Source organism: Oncorhynchus mykiss, unplaced genomic scaffold, assembly GCF_013265735.2.
Source record: "Oncorhynchus mykiss isolate Arlee unplaced genomic scaffold, USDA_OmykA_1.1 un_scaffold_364, whole genome shotgun sequence".
Taxonomy (NCBI): Eukaryota; Metazoa; Chordata; class Actinopteri; order Salmoniformes; family Salmonidae; genus Oncorhynchus; species Oncorhynchus mykiss.
Window position 1 is genome coordinate 93569 of NW_023493812.1, and position 14800 is coordinate 108368.

Below are 14800 nucleotides of genomic sequence, written 5' to 3' on the forward strand. Positions count from 1 at the left end.
CAATCAAGTTGAAGAAACATCTCAAGGATGATCAATGGAAACAGGATGGACCTGAGCTCAATTTCCAGTCTCATAGCAAAGGGTCTGAAAATGTATGTAAATAAGGTATTTTTAAAATATTTTTTTCATTAATAAAAACTATATGCTATCGCTTTGTCATTATGTGGTATTGTGTGTAGATAGATTTTATTTTATTTCATCCATTTTAGTATAAGGCTGTAACGTAACAAAATGTGGAAAAAAGTAAGGGGTCTGAAAACTTTCCGAATGCACTGTACCTATGCAGGCTAGCTTCTTTTCCTTTGCTAGCCAGCCAACTAAATCTATCACACAATCACATCAAGCAGCTGAAATGACAGAAAACTATCTACATTTTTGTTTGTTTTACCTTGGATTATATTGCCATTTCTTTGGATATATCCATTACAATGACCCTGATAAATGAATTTGCCTGGCTCAGAGAAGCTGTCAGTCTGGTCACATTCATACAGATCGCATGGTGGAGGTCCCCAAAAAAACGGCAACATTGATCCACTGGTCGGAGAGGTAGACAGCAAGGTTTAGACAAACCTCAACTGTTTCAAACCAAATGCTAGCCTCTGGGCATTGGGAAATATTGAATATTACAAAATGTTTCCACCCGGTTTCGAACCGGGGACCTTTCGCGTGTGAGGCGAACGTGATAACCACTACACTACGGAAACCGAATGATTGGGAAACTATGGGTGTGACTGACTTTCGCGTGTGAGGCGAACGTGATAACCAATACACTACTGAAACTAAAGTCTGAATAGCAAATACTGAGAAGTGCGAAGGACCAATCTGTTAAAATGTGTTTCCGCCCGGTCTCGAACCGGGGACCTTTCGCGTGTGAGGCGAACGTGATAACCACTACACTACGGAAACCGAATGATTGGAAAACTAAGGGTGTGGCTGACTTTGGCTGGGTGGGACATTTATCGCTCTCAGAACCTAATGAAATCAGAAATTACTTAGTCAATTAATTAAACAATAAGACTTGAGAAGCCGGGAATTATTGTGTGCAGCGGCTCTTGGAAGAGGCTTGGTGGTTCAAAACTTCTTCCATTTAAGAGTGATGGAAGCCACTGTGTTCTTGGGTACCTTCAATGCTGCAGAAATGACCAATCATTTGAATTTACCACAGGTGGACTCCAATCAAGTTGAAGAAACATCTCAAGGATGATCAATGGAAACAGGATGGACCTGAGCTCAATTTCCAGCCTCATAGCAAAGGGTCTGAAAACTTACGTAAATAAGGTATTTTTAAAATATTTAATGGGTATTATGGCTCTTTCTGTGGAACTCAATTTGGGATATTATGTGAGGTAGACATGAGAAGCCGGGAATTATCGTGTGCAGCCGGAACTTGGAAGAGGCTTGGTGGTTCCAAACTTCTTCTATTTAAGAGTGATGGAAGCCACTGTGTTCTTGGGTACCTTCAATGCTGCAGAAATGACCAATCATTTGAATTTACCACAGGTGGACTCCAATCAAGTTGAAGAAACATCTCAAGGATGATCAATGGAAACAGGATGGACCTGAGCTCAATTTCCAGTCTCATAGCAAAGGGTCTGAAAATGTATGTAAATAAGGTATTTTTAAAATATTTTTTTCATTAATAAAAACTATATGCTATCGCTTTGTCATTATGTGGTATTGTGTGTAGATAGATGTTATTTTATTTCATCCATTTTAGTATAAGGCTGTAACGTAACAAAATGTGGAAAAAAGTAAGGGGTCTGAAAACTTTCCGAATGCACTGTACCTATGCAGGCTAGCTTCTTTTCCTTTGCTAGCCAGCCAACTAAATCTATCACACAATCACATCAAGCAGCTGAAATGACAGAAAACTATCTACATTTTTGTTTGTTTTACCTTGGATTATATTGCCATTTCTTTGGATATATCCATTACAATGACCCTGATAAATGAATTTGCCTGGCTCAGAGAAGCTGTCAGTCTGGTCACATTCATACAGATCGCATGGTGGAGGTCCCCAAAAAAACGGCAACATTGATCCACTGGTCGGAGAGGTAGACAGCAAGGTTTAGACAAACCTCAACTGTTTCAAACCAAATGCTAGCCTCTGGGCATTGGGAAATATTGAATATTACAAAATGTTTCCACCCGGTTTCGAACCGGGGACCTTTCGCGTGTGAGGCGAACGTGATAACCACTACACTACGGAAACCGAATGATTGGGAAACTATGGGTGTGACTGACTTTCGCGTGTGAGGCGAACGTGATAACCAATACACTACTGAAACTAAAGTCTGAATAGCAAATACTGAGAAGTGCGAAGGACCAATCTGTTAAAATGTGTTTCCGCCCGGTCTCGAACCGGGGACCTTTCGCGTGTGAGGCGAACGTGATAACCACTACACTACGGAAACCGAATGATTGGAAAACTAAGGGTGTGGCTGACTTTGGCTGGGTGGGACATTTATCGCTCTCAGAACCTAATGAAATCAGAAATTACTTAGTCAATTAATTAAACAATAAGGCTTGAGAAGCCGGGAATTATTGTGTGCAGCGGCTCTTGGAAGAGGCTTGGTGGTTCAAAACTTCTTCCATTTAAGAGTGATGGAAGCCACTGTGTTCTTGGGTACCTTCAATGCTGCAGAAATGACCAATCATTTGAATTTACCACAGGTGGACTCCAATCAAGTTGAAGAAACATCTCAAGGATGATCAATGGAAACAGGATGGACCTGAGCTCAATTTCCAGCCTCATAGCAAAGGGTCTGAAAACTTACGTAAATAAGGTATTTTTAAAATATTTAATGGGTATTATGGCTCTTTCTGTGGAACTCAATTTGGGATATTATGTGAGGTAGACATGAGAAGCCGGGAAATATCGTGTGCAGCCGGAACTTGGAAGAGGCTTGGTGGTTCCAAACTTCTTCTATTTAAGAGTGATGGAAGCCACTGTGTTCTTGGGTACCTTCAATGCTGCAGAAATGACCAATCATTTGAATTTACCACAGGTGGACTCCAATCAAGTTGAAGAAACATCTCAAGGATGATCAATGGAAACAGGATGGACCTGAGCTCAATTTCCAGTCTCATAGCAAAGGGTCTGAAAATGTATGTAAATAAGGTATTTTTAAAATATTTTTTTCATTAATAAAAACTATATGCTATCGCTTTGTCATTATGTGGTATTGTGTGTAGATAGATTTTATTTTATTTCATCCATTTTAGTATAAGGCTGTAACGTAACAAAATGTGGAATAAAGTAAGGGGTCTGAAAACTTTCCGAATGCACTGTACCTATGCAGGCTAGCTTCTTTTCCTTTGCTAGCCAGCCAACTAAATCTATCACACAATCACATCAAGCAGCTGAAATGACAGAAAACGATCTACATTTTTGTTTGTTTTACCTTGGATTATATTGCCATTTCTTTGGATATATCCATTACAATGACCCTGATAAATGAATTTGCCTGGCTCAGAGAAGCTGTCAGTCTGGTCACATTCATACAGATCGCATGGTGGAGGTCCCCAAAAAAACGGCAACATTGATCCACTGGTCGGAGAGGTAGACAGCAAGGTTTAGACAAACCTCAACTGTTTCAAACCAAATGCTAGCCTCTGGGCATTGGGAAATATTGAATATTACAAAATGTTTCCACCCGGTTTCGAACCGGGGACCTTTCGCGTGTGAGGCGAACGTGATAACCACTACACTACGGAAACCTAATGATTGGAAAACTAAGGGTGTGACTGACTTTCGCGTGTGAGGCGAACGTGATAACCAATACACTACTGAAACTAAAGTCTGAATAGCAAATACTGAGAAGTGCGAAGGACCAATCTGTTAAAATGTGTTTCCGCCCGGTCTCGAACCGGGGACCTTTCGCGTGTGAGGCGAACGTGATAACCACTACACTACGGAAACCGAATGATTGGAAAACTAAGGGTGTGACTGACTTTGGCTGGGTGGGACATTTATCGCTCTCAGAACCTAATGAAATCAGAAATTACTTAGTCAATTAATTAAACAATAAGGCTTGAGAAGCCGGGAATTATTGTGTGCAGCGGCTCTTGGAAGAGGCTTGGTGGTTCAAAACTTCTTCCATTTAAGAGTGATGGAAGCCACTGTGTTCTTGGGTACCTTCAATGCTGCAGAAATGACCAATCATTTGAATTTACCACAGGTGGACTCCAATCAAGTTGAAGAAACATCTCAAGGATGATCAATGGAAACAGGATGGACCTGAGCTCAATTTCCAGCCTCATAGCAAAGGGTCTGAAAACTTACGTAAATAAGGTATTTTTAAAATATTTAATGGGTATTATGGCTCTTTCTGTGGAACTCAATTTGGGATATTATGTGAGGTAGACATGAGAAGCCGGGAATTATCGTGTGCAGCCGGAACTTGGAAGAGGCTTGGTGGTTCCAAACTTCTTCTATTTAAGAGTGATGGAAGCCACTGTGTTCTTGGGTACCTTCAATGCTGCAGAAATGACCAATCATTTGAATTTACCACAGGTGGACTCCAATCAAGTTGAAGAAACATCTCAAGGATGATCAATGGAAACAGGATGGACCTGAGCTCAATTTCCAGTCTCATAGCAAAGGGTCTGAAAATGTATGTAAATAAGGTATTTTTAAAATATTTTTTTCATTAATAAAAACTATATGCTATCGCTTTGTCATTATGTGGTATTGTGTGTAGATAGATTTTATTTTATTTCATCCATTTTAGTATAAGGCTGTAACGTAACAAAATGTGGAAAAAAGTAAGGGGTCTGAAAACTTTCCGAATGCACTGTACCTATGCAGGCTAGCTTATTTTCCTTTGCTAGCCAGCCAACTAAATCTATCACACAATCACATCAAGCAGCTGAAATGACAGAAAACGATCTACATTTTTGTTTGTTTTACCTTGGATTATATTGCCATTTCTTTGGATATATCCATTACAATGACCCTGATAAATGAATTTGCCTGGCTCAGAGAAGCTGTCAGTCTGGTCACATTCATACAGATCGCATGGTGGAGGTCCCCAAAAAAACGGCAACATTGATCCACTGGTCGGAGAGGTAGACAGCAAGGTTTAGACAAACCTCAACTGTTTCAAACCAAATGCTAGCCTCTGGGCATTGGGAAATATTGAATATTACAAAATGTTTCCACCCGGTTTCGAACCGGGGACCTTTCGCGTGTGAGGCGAACGTGATAACCACTACACTACGGAAACCGAATGATTGGGAAACTATGGGTGTGACTGACTTTCGCGTGTGAGGCGAACGTGATAACCAATACACTACTGAAACTAAAGTCTGAATAGCAAATACTGAGAAGTGCGAAGGACCAATCTGTTAAAATGTGTTTCCGCCCGGTCTCGAACCGGGGACCTTTCGCGTGTGAGGCGAACGTGATAACCACTACACTACGGAAACCGAATGATTGGAAAACTAAGGGTGTGACTGACTTTGGCTGGGTGGGACATTTATCGCTCTCAGAACCTAATGAAATCAGAAATTACTTAGTCAATTAATTAAACAATAAGGCTTGAGAAGCCGGGAATTATTGTGTGCAGCGGCTCTTGGAAGAGGCTTGGTGGTTCAAAACTTCTTCCATTTAAGAGTGATGGAAGCCACTGTGTTCTTGGGTACCTTCAATGCTGCAGAAATGACCAATCATTTGAATTTACCACAGGTGGACTCCAATCAAGTTGAAGAAACATCTCAAGGATGATCAATGGAAACAGGATGGACCTGAGCTCAATTTCCAGCCTCATAGCAAAGGGTCTGAAAACTTACGTAAATAAGGTATTTTTAAAATATTTAATGGGTATTATGGCTCTTTCTGTGGAACTCAATTTGGGATATTATGTGAGGTAGACATGAGAAGCCGGGAATTATCGTGTGCAGCCGGAACTTGGAAGAGGCTTGGTGGTTCCAAACTTCTTCTATTTAAGAGTGATGGAAGCCACTGTGTTCTTGGGTACCTTCAATGCTGCAGAAATGACCAATCATTTGAATTTACCACAGGTGGACTCCAATCAAGTTGAAGAAACATCTCAAGGATGATCAATGGAAACAGGATGGACCTGAGCTCAATTTCCAGTCTCATAGCAAAGGGTCTGAAAATGTATGTAAATAAGGTATTTTTAAAATATTTTTTTCATTAATAAAAACTATATGCTATCGCTTTGTCATTATGTGGTATTGTGTGTAGATAGATTTTATTTTATTTCATCCATTTTAGTATAAGGCTGTAACGTAACAAAATGTGGAAAAAAGTAAGGGGTCTGAAAACTTTCCGAATGCACTGTACCTATGCAGGCTAGCTTCTTTTCCTTTGCTAGCCAGCCAACTAAATCTATCACACAATCACATCAAGCAGCTGAAATAACAGAAAACAATCTACATTTTTGTTTGTTTTACCTTGGATTATATTGCCATTTCTTTGGATATATCCATTACAATGACCCTGATAAATGAATTTGCCTGGCTCAGAGAAGCTGTCAGTCTGGTCACATTCATACAGATCGCATGGTGGAGGTCCCCAAAAAAACGGCAACATTGATCCACTGGTCGGAGAGGTAGACAGCAAGGTTTAGACAAACCTCAACTGTTTCAAACCAAATGCTAGCCTCTGGGCATTGGGAAATATTGAATATTACAAAATGTTTCCACCCGGTTTCGAACCGGGGACCTTTCACGTGTGAGGCGAGCGTGATAACCACTACACTACGGAAACCGAATGATTGGAAAACTAAGGGTGTGACTGACTTTCGCGTGTGAGGCGAACGTGATAACCAATACACTACTGAAACTAAAGTCTGAATAGCAAATACTGAGAAGTGCGAAGGACCAATCTGTTAAAATGTGTTTCCGCCCGGTCTCGAACCGGGGACCTTTCGCGTGTGAGGCGAACGTGATAACCACTACACTACGGAAACCGAATGATTGGAAAACTAAGGGTGTGACTGACTTTGGCTGGGTGGGACATTTATCGCTCTCAGAACCTAATGAAATCAGAAATTACTTAGTCAATTAATTAAACAATAAGGCTTGAGAAGCCGGGAATTATTGTGTGCAGCGGCTCTTGGAAGAGGCTTGGTGGTTCAAAACTTCTTCCATTTAAGAGTGATGGAAGCCACTGTGTTCTTGGGTACCTTCAATGCTGCAGAAATGACCAATCATTTGAATTTACCACAGGTGGACTCCAATCAAGTTGAAGAAACATCTCAAGGATGATCAATGGAAACAGGATGGACCTGAGCTCAATTTCCAGCCTCATAGCAAAGGGTCTGAAAACTTACGTAAATAAGGTATTTTTAAAATATTTAATGGGTATTATGGCTCTTTCTGTGGAACTCAATTTGGGATATTATGTGAGGTAGACATGAGAAGCCGGGAATTATCGTGTGCAGCCGGAACTTGGAAGAGGCTTGGTGGTTCCAAACTTCTTCTATTTAAGAGTGATGGAAGCCACTGTGTTCTTGGGTACCTTCAATGCTGCAGAAATGACCAATCATTTGAATTTACCACAGGTGGACTCCAATCAAGTTGAAGAAACATCTCAAGGATGATCAATGGAAACAGGATGGACCTGAGCTCAATTTCCAGTCTCATAGCAAAGGGTCTGAAAATGTATGTAAATAAGGTATTTTTAAAATATTTTTTTCATTAATAAAAACTATATGCTATCGCTTTGTCATTATGTGGTATTGTGTGTAGATAGATTTTATTTTATTTCATCCATTTTAGTATAAGGCTGTAACGTAACAAAATGTGGAAAAAAGTAAGGGGTCTGAAAACTTTCCGAATGCACTGTACCTATGCAGGCTAGCTTCTTTTCCTTTGCTAGCCAGCCAACTAAATCTATCACACAATCACATCAAGCAGCTGAAATGACAGAAAACGATCTACATTTTTGTTTGTTTTACCTTGGATTATATTGCCATTTCTTTGGATATATCCATTACAATGACCCTGATAAATGAATTTGCCTGGCTCAGAGAAGCTGTCAGTCTGGTCACATTCATACAGATCGCATGGTGGAGGTCCCCAAAAAAACGGCAACATTGATCCACTGGTCGGAGAGGTAGACAGCAAGGTTTAGACAAACCTCAACTGTTTCAAACCAAATGCTAGCCTCTGGGCATTGGGAAATATTGAATATTACAAAATGTTTCCACCCGGTTTCGAACCGGGGACCTTTCGCGTGTGAGGCGAACGTGATAACCACTACACTACGGAAACCGAATGATTGGGAAACTATGGGTGTGACTGACTTTCGCGTGTGAGGCGAACGTGATAACCAATACACTACTGAAACTAAAGTCTGAATAGCAAATACTGAGAAGTGCGAAGGACCAATCTGTTAAAATGTGTTTCCGCCCGGTCTCGAACCGGGGACCTTTCGCGTGTGAGGCGAACGTGATAACCACTACACTACGGAAACCGAATGATTGGAAAACTAAGGGTGTGGCTGACTTTGGCTGGGTGGGACATTTATCGCTCTCAGAACCTAATGAAATCAGAAATTACTTAGTCAATTAATTAAACAATAAGGCTTGAGAAGCCGGGAATTATTGTGTGCAGCGGCTCTTGGAAGAGGCTTGGTGGTTCAAAACTTCTTCCATTTAAGAGTGATGGAAGCCACTGTGTTCTTGGGTACCTTCAATGCTGCAGAAATGACCAATCATTTGAATTTACCACAGGTGGACTCCAATCAAGTTGAAGAAACATCTCAAGGATGATCAATGGAAACAGGATGGACCTGAGCTCAATTTCCAGCCTCATAGCAAAGGGTCTGAAAACTTACGTAAATAAGGTATTTTTAAAATATTTAATGGGTATTATGGCTCTTTCTGTGGAACTCAATTTGGGATATTATGTGAGGTAGACATGAGAAGCCGGGAATTATCGTGTGCAGCCGGAACTTGGAAGAGGCTTGGTGGTTCCAAACTTCTTCTATTTAAGAGTGATGGAAGCCACTGTGTTCTTGGGTACCTTCAATGCTGCAGAAATGACCAATCATTTGAATTTACCACAGGTGGACTCCAATCAAGTTGAAGAAACATCTCAAGGATGATCAATGGAAACAGGATGGACCTGAGCTCAATTTCCAGTCTCATAGCAAAGGGTCTGAAAATGTATGTAAATAAGGTATTTTTAAAATATTTTTTTCATTAATAAAAACTATATGCTATCGCTTTGTCATTATGTGGTATTGTGTGTAGATAGATTTTATTTTATTTCATCCATTTTAGTATAAGGCTGTAACGTAACAAAATGTGGAAAAAAGTAAGGGGTCTGAAAACTTTCCGAATGCACTGTACCTATGCAGGCTAGCTTCTTTTCCTTTGCTAGCCAGCCAACTAAATCTATCACACAATCACATCAAGCAGCTGAAATGACAGAAAACTATCTACATTTTTGTTTGTTTTACCTTGGATTATATTGCCATTTCTTTGGATATATCCATTACAATGACCCTGATAAATGAATTTGCCTGGCTCAGAGAAGCTGTCAGTCTGGTCACATTCATACAGATCGCATGGTGGAGGTCCCCAAAAAAACGGCAACATTGATCCACTGGTCGGAGAGGTAGACAGCAAGGTTTAGACAAACCTCAACTGTTTCAAACCAAATGCTAGCCTCTGGGCATTGGGAAATATTGAATATTACAAAATGTTTCCACCCGGTTTCGAACCGGGGACCTTTCGCGTGTGAGGCGAACGTGATAACCACTACACTACGGAAACCGAATGATTGGGAAACTATGGGTGTGACTGACTTTCGCGTGTGAGGCGAACGTGATAACCAATACACTACTGAAACTAAAGTCTGAATAGCAAATACTGAGAAGTGCGAAGGACCAATCTGTTAAAATGTGTTTCCGCCCGGTCTCGAACCGGGGACCTTTCGCGTGTGAGGCGAACGTGATAACCACTACACTACGGAAACCGAATGATTGGAAAACTAAGGGTGTGGCTGACTTTGGCTGGGTGGGACATTTATCGCTCTCAGAACCTAATGAAATCAGAAATTACTTAGTCAATTAATTAAACAATAAGGCTTGAGAAGCCGGGAATTATTGTGTGCAGCGGCTCTTGGAAGAGGCTTGGTGGTTCAAAACTTCTTCCATTTAAGAGTGATGGAAGCCACTGTGTTCTTGGGTACCTTCAATGCTGCAGAAATGACCAATCATTTGAATTTACCACAGGTGGACTCCAATCAAGTTGAAGAAACATCTCAAGGATGATCAATGGAAACAGGATGGACCTGAGCTCAATTTCCAGCCTCATAGCAAAGGGTCTGAAAACTTACGTAAATAAGGTATTTTTAAAATATTTAATGGGTATTATGGCTCTTTCTGTGGAACTCAATTTGGGATATTATGTGAGGTAGACATGAGAAGCCGGGAATTATCGTGTGCAGCCGGAACTTGGAAGAGGCTTGGTGGTTCCAAACTTCTTCTATTTAAGAGTGATGGAAGCCACTGTGTTCTTGGGTACCTTCAATGCTGCAGAAATGACCAATCATTTGAATTTACCACAGGTGGACTCCAATCAAGTTGAAGAAACATCTCAAGGATGATCAATGGAAACAGGATGGACCTGAGCTCAATTTCCAGTCTCATAGCAAAGGGTCTGAAAATGTATGTAAATAAGGTATTTTTAAAATATTTTTTTCATTAATGAAAACTATATGCTATCGCTTTGTCATTATGTGGTATTGTGTGTAGATAGATTTTATTTTATTTCATCCATTTTAGTATAAGGCTGTAACGTAACAAAATGTGGAAAAAAGTAAGGGGTCTGAAAACTTTCCGAATGCACTGTACCTATGCAGGCTAGCTTCTTTTCCTTTGCTAGCCAGCCAACTAAATCTATCACACAATCACATCAAGCAGCTGAAATGACAGAAAACAATCTACATTTTTGTTTGTTTTACCTTGGATTATATTGCCATTTCTTTGGATATATCCATTACAATGACCCTGATAAATGAATTTGCCTGGCTCAGAGAAGCTGTCAGTCTGGTCACATTCATACAGATCGCATGGTGGAGGTCCCCAAAAAAACGGCAACATTGATCCACTGGTCGGAGAGGTAGACAGCAAGGTTTAGACAAACCTCAACTGTTTCAAACCAAATGCTAGCCTCTGGGCATTGGGAAATATTGAATATTACAAAATGTTTCCACCCGGTTTCGAACCGGGGACCTTTCGCGTGTGAGGCGAACGTGATAACCACTACACTACGGAAACCGAATGATTGGGAAACTAAGGGTGTGACTGACTTTCGCGTGTGAGGCGAACGTGATAACCAATACACTACTGAAACTAAAGTCTGAATAGCAAATACTGAGAAGTGCGAAGGACCAATCTGTTAAAATGTGTTTCCGCCCGGTCTCGAACCGGGGACCTTTCGCGTGTGAGGCGAACGTGATAACCACTACACTACGGAAACCGAATGATTGGAAAACTAAGGGTGTGGCTGACTTTGGCTGGGTGGGACATTTATCGCTCTCAGAACCTAATGAAATCAGAAATTACTTAGTCAATTAATTAAACAATAAGGCTTGAGAAGCCGGGAATTATTGTGTGCAGCGGCTCTTGGAAGAGGCTTGGTGGTTCAAAACTTCTTCCATTTAAGAGTGATGGAAGCCACTGTGTTCTTGGGTACCTTCAATGCTGCAGAAATGACCAATCATTTGAATTTACCACAGGTGGACTCCAATCAAGTTGAAGAAACATCTCAAGGATGATCAATGGAAACAGGATGGACCTGAGCTCAATTTCCAGCCTCATAGCAAAGGGTCTGAAAACTTACGTAAATAAGGTATTGTTAAAATATTTAATGGGTATTATGGCTCTTTCTGTGGAACTCAATTTGGGATATTATGTGAGGTAGACATGAGAAGCCGGGAATTATCGTGTGCAGCCGGAACTTGGAAGAGGCTTGGTGGTTCCAAACTTCTTCTATTTAAGAGTGATGGAAGCCACTGTGTTCTTGGGTACCTTCAATGCTGCAGAAATGACCAATCATTTGAATTTACCACAGGTGGACTCCAATCAAGTTGAAGAAACATCTCAAGGATGATCAATGGAAACAGGATGGACCTGAGCTCAATTTCCAGTCTCATAGCAAAGGGTCTGAAAATGTATGTAAATAAGGTATTTTTAAAATATTTTTTTCATTAATAAAAACTATATGCTATCGCTTTGTCATTATGTGGTATTGTGTGTAGATAGATTTTATTTTATTTCATCCATTTTAGTATAAGGCTGTAACGTAACAAAATGTGGAAAAAAGTAAGGGGTCTGAAAACTTTCCGAATGCACTGTACCTATGCAGGCTAGCTTCTTTTCCTTTGCTAGCCAGCCAACTAAATCTATCACACAATCACATCAAGCAGCTGAAATGACAGAAAACGATCTACATTTTTGTTTGTTTTACCTTGGATTATATTGCCATTTCTTTGGATATATCCATTACAATGACCCTGATAAATGAATTTGCCTGGCTCAGAGAAGCTGTCAGTCTGGTCACATTCATACAGATCGCATGGTGGAGGTCCCCAAAAAAACGGCAACATTGATCCACTGGTCGGAGAGGTAGACAGCAAGGTTTAGACAAACCTCAACTGTTTTAAACCAAATGCTAGCCTCTGGGCATTGGGAAATATTGAATATTACAAAATGTTCCCACCCGGTTTCGAACCGGGGACCTTTCGCGTGTGAGGCAAACGTGATAACCACTACACTACAGAAACCGAATGATTGGAAAACTAAGGGTGTGACTGACTTTCGCGTGTGAGGCGAACGTGATAACCAATACACTACTGAAACTAAAGTCTGAATAGCAAATACTGAGAAGTGCGAAGGACCAATCTGTTAAAATGTGTTTCCGCCCGGTCTCGAACCGGGGACCTTTCGCGTGTGAGGCGAACGTGATAACCACTACACTACAGAAACCGAATGATTGGAAAACTAAGGGTGTGACTGACTTAGGCTGGGTGGGACATTTATCGCTCTCAGAACCTAATGAAATCAGAAATTACTTAGTCAATTAATTAAACAATAAGGCTTGAGAAGCCGGGAATTATTGTGTGCAGCGGCTCTTGGAAGAGGCTTGGTGGTTCAAAACTTCTTCCATTTAAGAGTGATGGAAGCCACTGTGTTCTTGGGTACCTTCAATGCTGCAGAAATGACCAATCATTTGAATTTACCACAGGTGGACTCCAATCAAGTTGAAGAAACATCTCAAGGATGATCAATGGAAACAGGATGGACCTGAGCTCAATTTCCAGCCTCATAGCAAAGGGTCTGAAAACTTACGTAAATAAGGTATTTTTAAAATATTTAATGGGTATTATGGCTCTTTCTGTGGAACTCAATTTGGGATATTATGTGAGGTAGACATGAGAAGCCGGGAATTATCGTGTGCAGCCGGAACTTGGAAGAGGCTTGGTGGTTCCAAACTTCTTCTATTTAAGAGTGATGGAAGCCACTGTGTTCTTGGGTACCTTCAATGCTGCAGAAATGACCAATCATTTGAATTTACCACAGGTGGACTCCAATCAAGTTGAAGAAACATCTCAAGGATGATCAATGGAAACAGGATGGACCTGAGCTCAATTTCCAGTCTCATAGCAAAGGGTCTGAAAATGTATGTAAATAAGGTATTTTTAAAATATTTTTTTCATTAATAAAAACTATATGCTATCGCTTTGTCATTATGTGGTATTGTGTGTAGATAGATTTTATTTTATTTCATCCATTTTAGTATAAGGCTGTAACGTAACAAAATGTGGAAAAAAGTAAGGGGTCTGAAAACTTTCCGAATGCACTGTACCTATGCAGGCTAGCTTCTTTTCCTTTGCTAGCCAGCCAACTAAATCTATCACACAATCACATCAAGCAGCTGAAATGACAGAAAACGATCTACATTTTTGTTTGTTTTACCTTGGATTATATTGCCATTTCTTTGGATATATCCATTACAATGACCCTGATAAATGAATTTGCCTGGCTCAGAGAAGCTGTCAGTCTGGTCACATTCATACAGATCGCATGGTGGAGGTCCCCAAAAAAACGGCAACATTGATCCACTGGTCGGAGAGGTAGACAGCAAGGTTTAGACAAACCTCAACTGTTTCAAACCAAATGCTAGCCTCTGGGCATTGGGAAATATTGAATATTACAAAATGTTTCCACCCGGTTTCGAACCAGGGACCTTTCGCGTGTGAGGCGAACGTGACAACCACTACACTACAGAAACCGAATGATTGGTAAACTAAGGGTGTGACTGACTTTCGCGTGTGAGGCGAACGTGATAACCAATACACTACTGAAACTAAAGTCTGAATAGCAAATACTGAGAAGTGCGAAGGACCAATCTGTTAAAATGTGTTTCCGCCCGGTCTCGAACCGGGGACCTTTCGCGTGTTAGCCGAACGTGATAACCAGTACACTACGGAAACCCAATGAGTAGAATACTACGGGTGTGGCTGACTTTGGCTGGGTGGGACATTTATCCCTCTCAGAACCTAATGAAATCAGAAATTACTTAGTCAATTAATTAAACAATACGGCTTGAGAAGGGTGGGTATTATGGCTCTTTCTGTGGAACTCAATTTGGGATATTATGTGAGGTAGACATGAGAAGCCGGGAATTATCGTGTGCAGCCGGAACTTGGAAGAGGCTTGGTGGTTCCAAACTTCTTCTATTTAAGAGTGATGGAAGCCACTGTGTTCTTGGGTACCTTCAATGCTGCAGAAATGACCAATCATTTGAATTTACCA

General features: G+C 40.7%; 16 non-coding genes across 16 annotated transcripts; all 16 read right to left on the minus strand.

Moving 5' to 3' along the window:
- Positions 1-631: 631 nt before the first annotated feature.
- On the minus strand, positions 632-704 carry trnav-cac. Its single transcript has one exon. It is a non-coding gene; the product is annotated as a tRNA-Val (tRNA).
- A 129-nt stretch (positions 705-833) lies between these two features.
- On the minus strand, positions 834-906 carry trnav-cac. The gene has a single exon. It is a non-coding gene; the product is annotated as a tRNA-Val (tRNA).
- Positions 907-2139: 1233 nt separating this feature from the next.
- Positions 2140-2212, minus strand: trnav-cac. Its single transcript has one exon. It is a non-coding gene; the product is annotated as a tRNA-Val (tRNA).
- Positions 2213-2341: 129 nt separating this feature from the next.
- On the minus strand, positions 2342-2414 carry trnav-cac. Its single transcript has one exon. It is a non-coding gene; the product is annotated as a tRNA-Val (tRNA).
- A 1233-nt stretch (positions 2415-3647) lies between these two features.
- Positions 3648-3720, minus strand: trnav-cac. Its single transcript has one exon. It is a non-coding gene; the product is annotated as a tRNA-Val (tRNA).
- Positions 3721-3849: 129 nt separating this feature from the next.
- Positions 3850-3922, minus strand: trnav-cac. Its single transcript has one exon. It is a non-coding gene; the product is annotated as a tRNA-Val (tRNA).
- A 1233-nt stretch (positions 3923-5155) lies between these two features.
- Positions 5156-5228, minus strand: trnav-cac. The gene has a single exon. It is a non-coding gene; the product is annotated as a tRNA-Val (tRNA).
- A 129-nt stretch (positions 5229-5357) lies between these two features.
- On the minus strand, positions 5358-5430 carry trnav-cac. Its single transcript has one exon. It is a non-coding gene; the product is annotated as a tRNA-Val (tRNA).
- A 1435-nt stretch (positions 5431-6865) lies between these two features.
- trnav-cac lies at positions 6866-6938 on the minus strand. Its single transcript has one exon. It is a non-coding gene; the product is annotated as a tRNA-Val (tRNA).
- Positions 6939-8171: 1233 nt separating this feature from the next.
- On the minus strand, positions 8172-8244 carry trnav-cac. The gene has a single exon. It is a non-coding gene; the product is annotated as a tRNA-Val (tRNA).
- Positions 8245-8373: 129 nt separating this feature from the next.
- trnav-cac lies at positions 8374-8446 on the minus strand. The gene has a single exon. It is a non-coding gene; the product is annotated as a tRNA-Val (tRNA).
- Positions 8447-9679: 1233 nt separating this feature from the next.
- trnav-cac lies at positions 9680-9752 on the minus strand. The gene has a single exon. It is a non-coding gene; the product is annotated as a tRNA-Val (tRNA).
- A 129-nt stretch (positions 9753-9881) lies between these two features.
- Positions 9882-9954, minus strand: trnav-cac. The gene has a single exon. It is a non-coding gene; the product is annotated as a tRNA-Val (tRNA).
- A 1233-nt stretch (positions 9955-11187) lies between these two features.
- Positions 11188-11260, minus strand: trnav-cac. The gene has a single exon. It is a non-coding gene; the product is annotated as a tRNA-Val (tRNA).
- A 129-nt stretch (positions 11261-11389) lies between these two features.
- Positions 11390-11462, minus strand: trnav-cac. The gene has a single exon. It is a non-coding gene; the product is annotated as a tRNA-Val (tRNA).
- A 1435-nt stretch (positions 11463-12897) lies between these two features.
- Positions 12898-12970, minus strand: trnav-cac. Its single transcript has one exon. It is a non-coding gene; the product is annotated as a tRNA-Val (tRNA).
- Positions 12971-14800: the final 1830 nt, after the last annotated feature.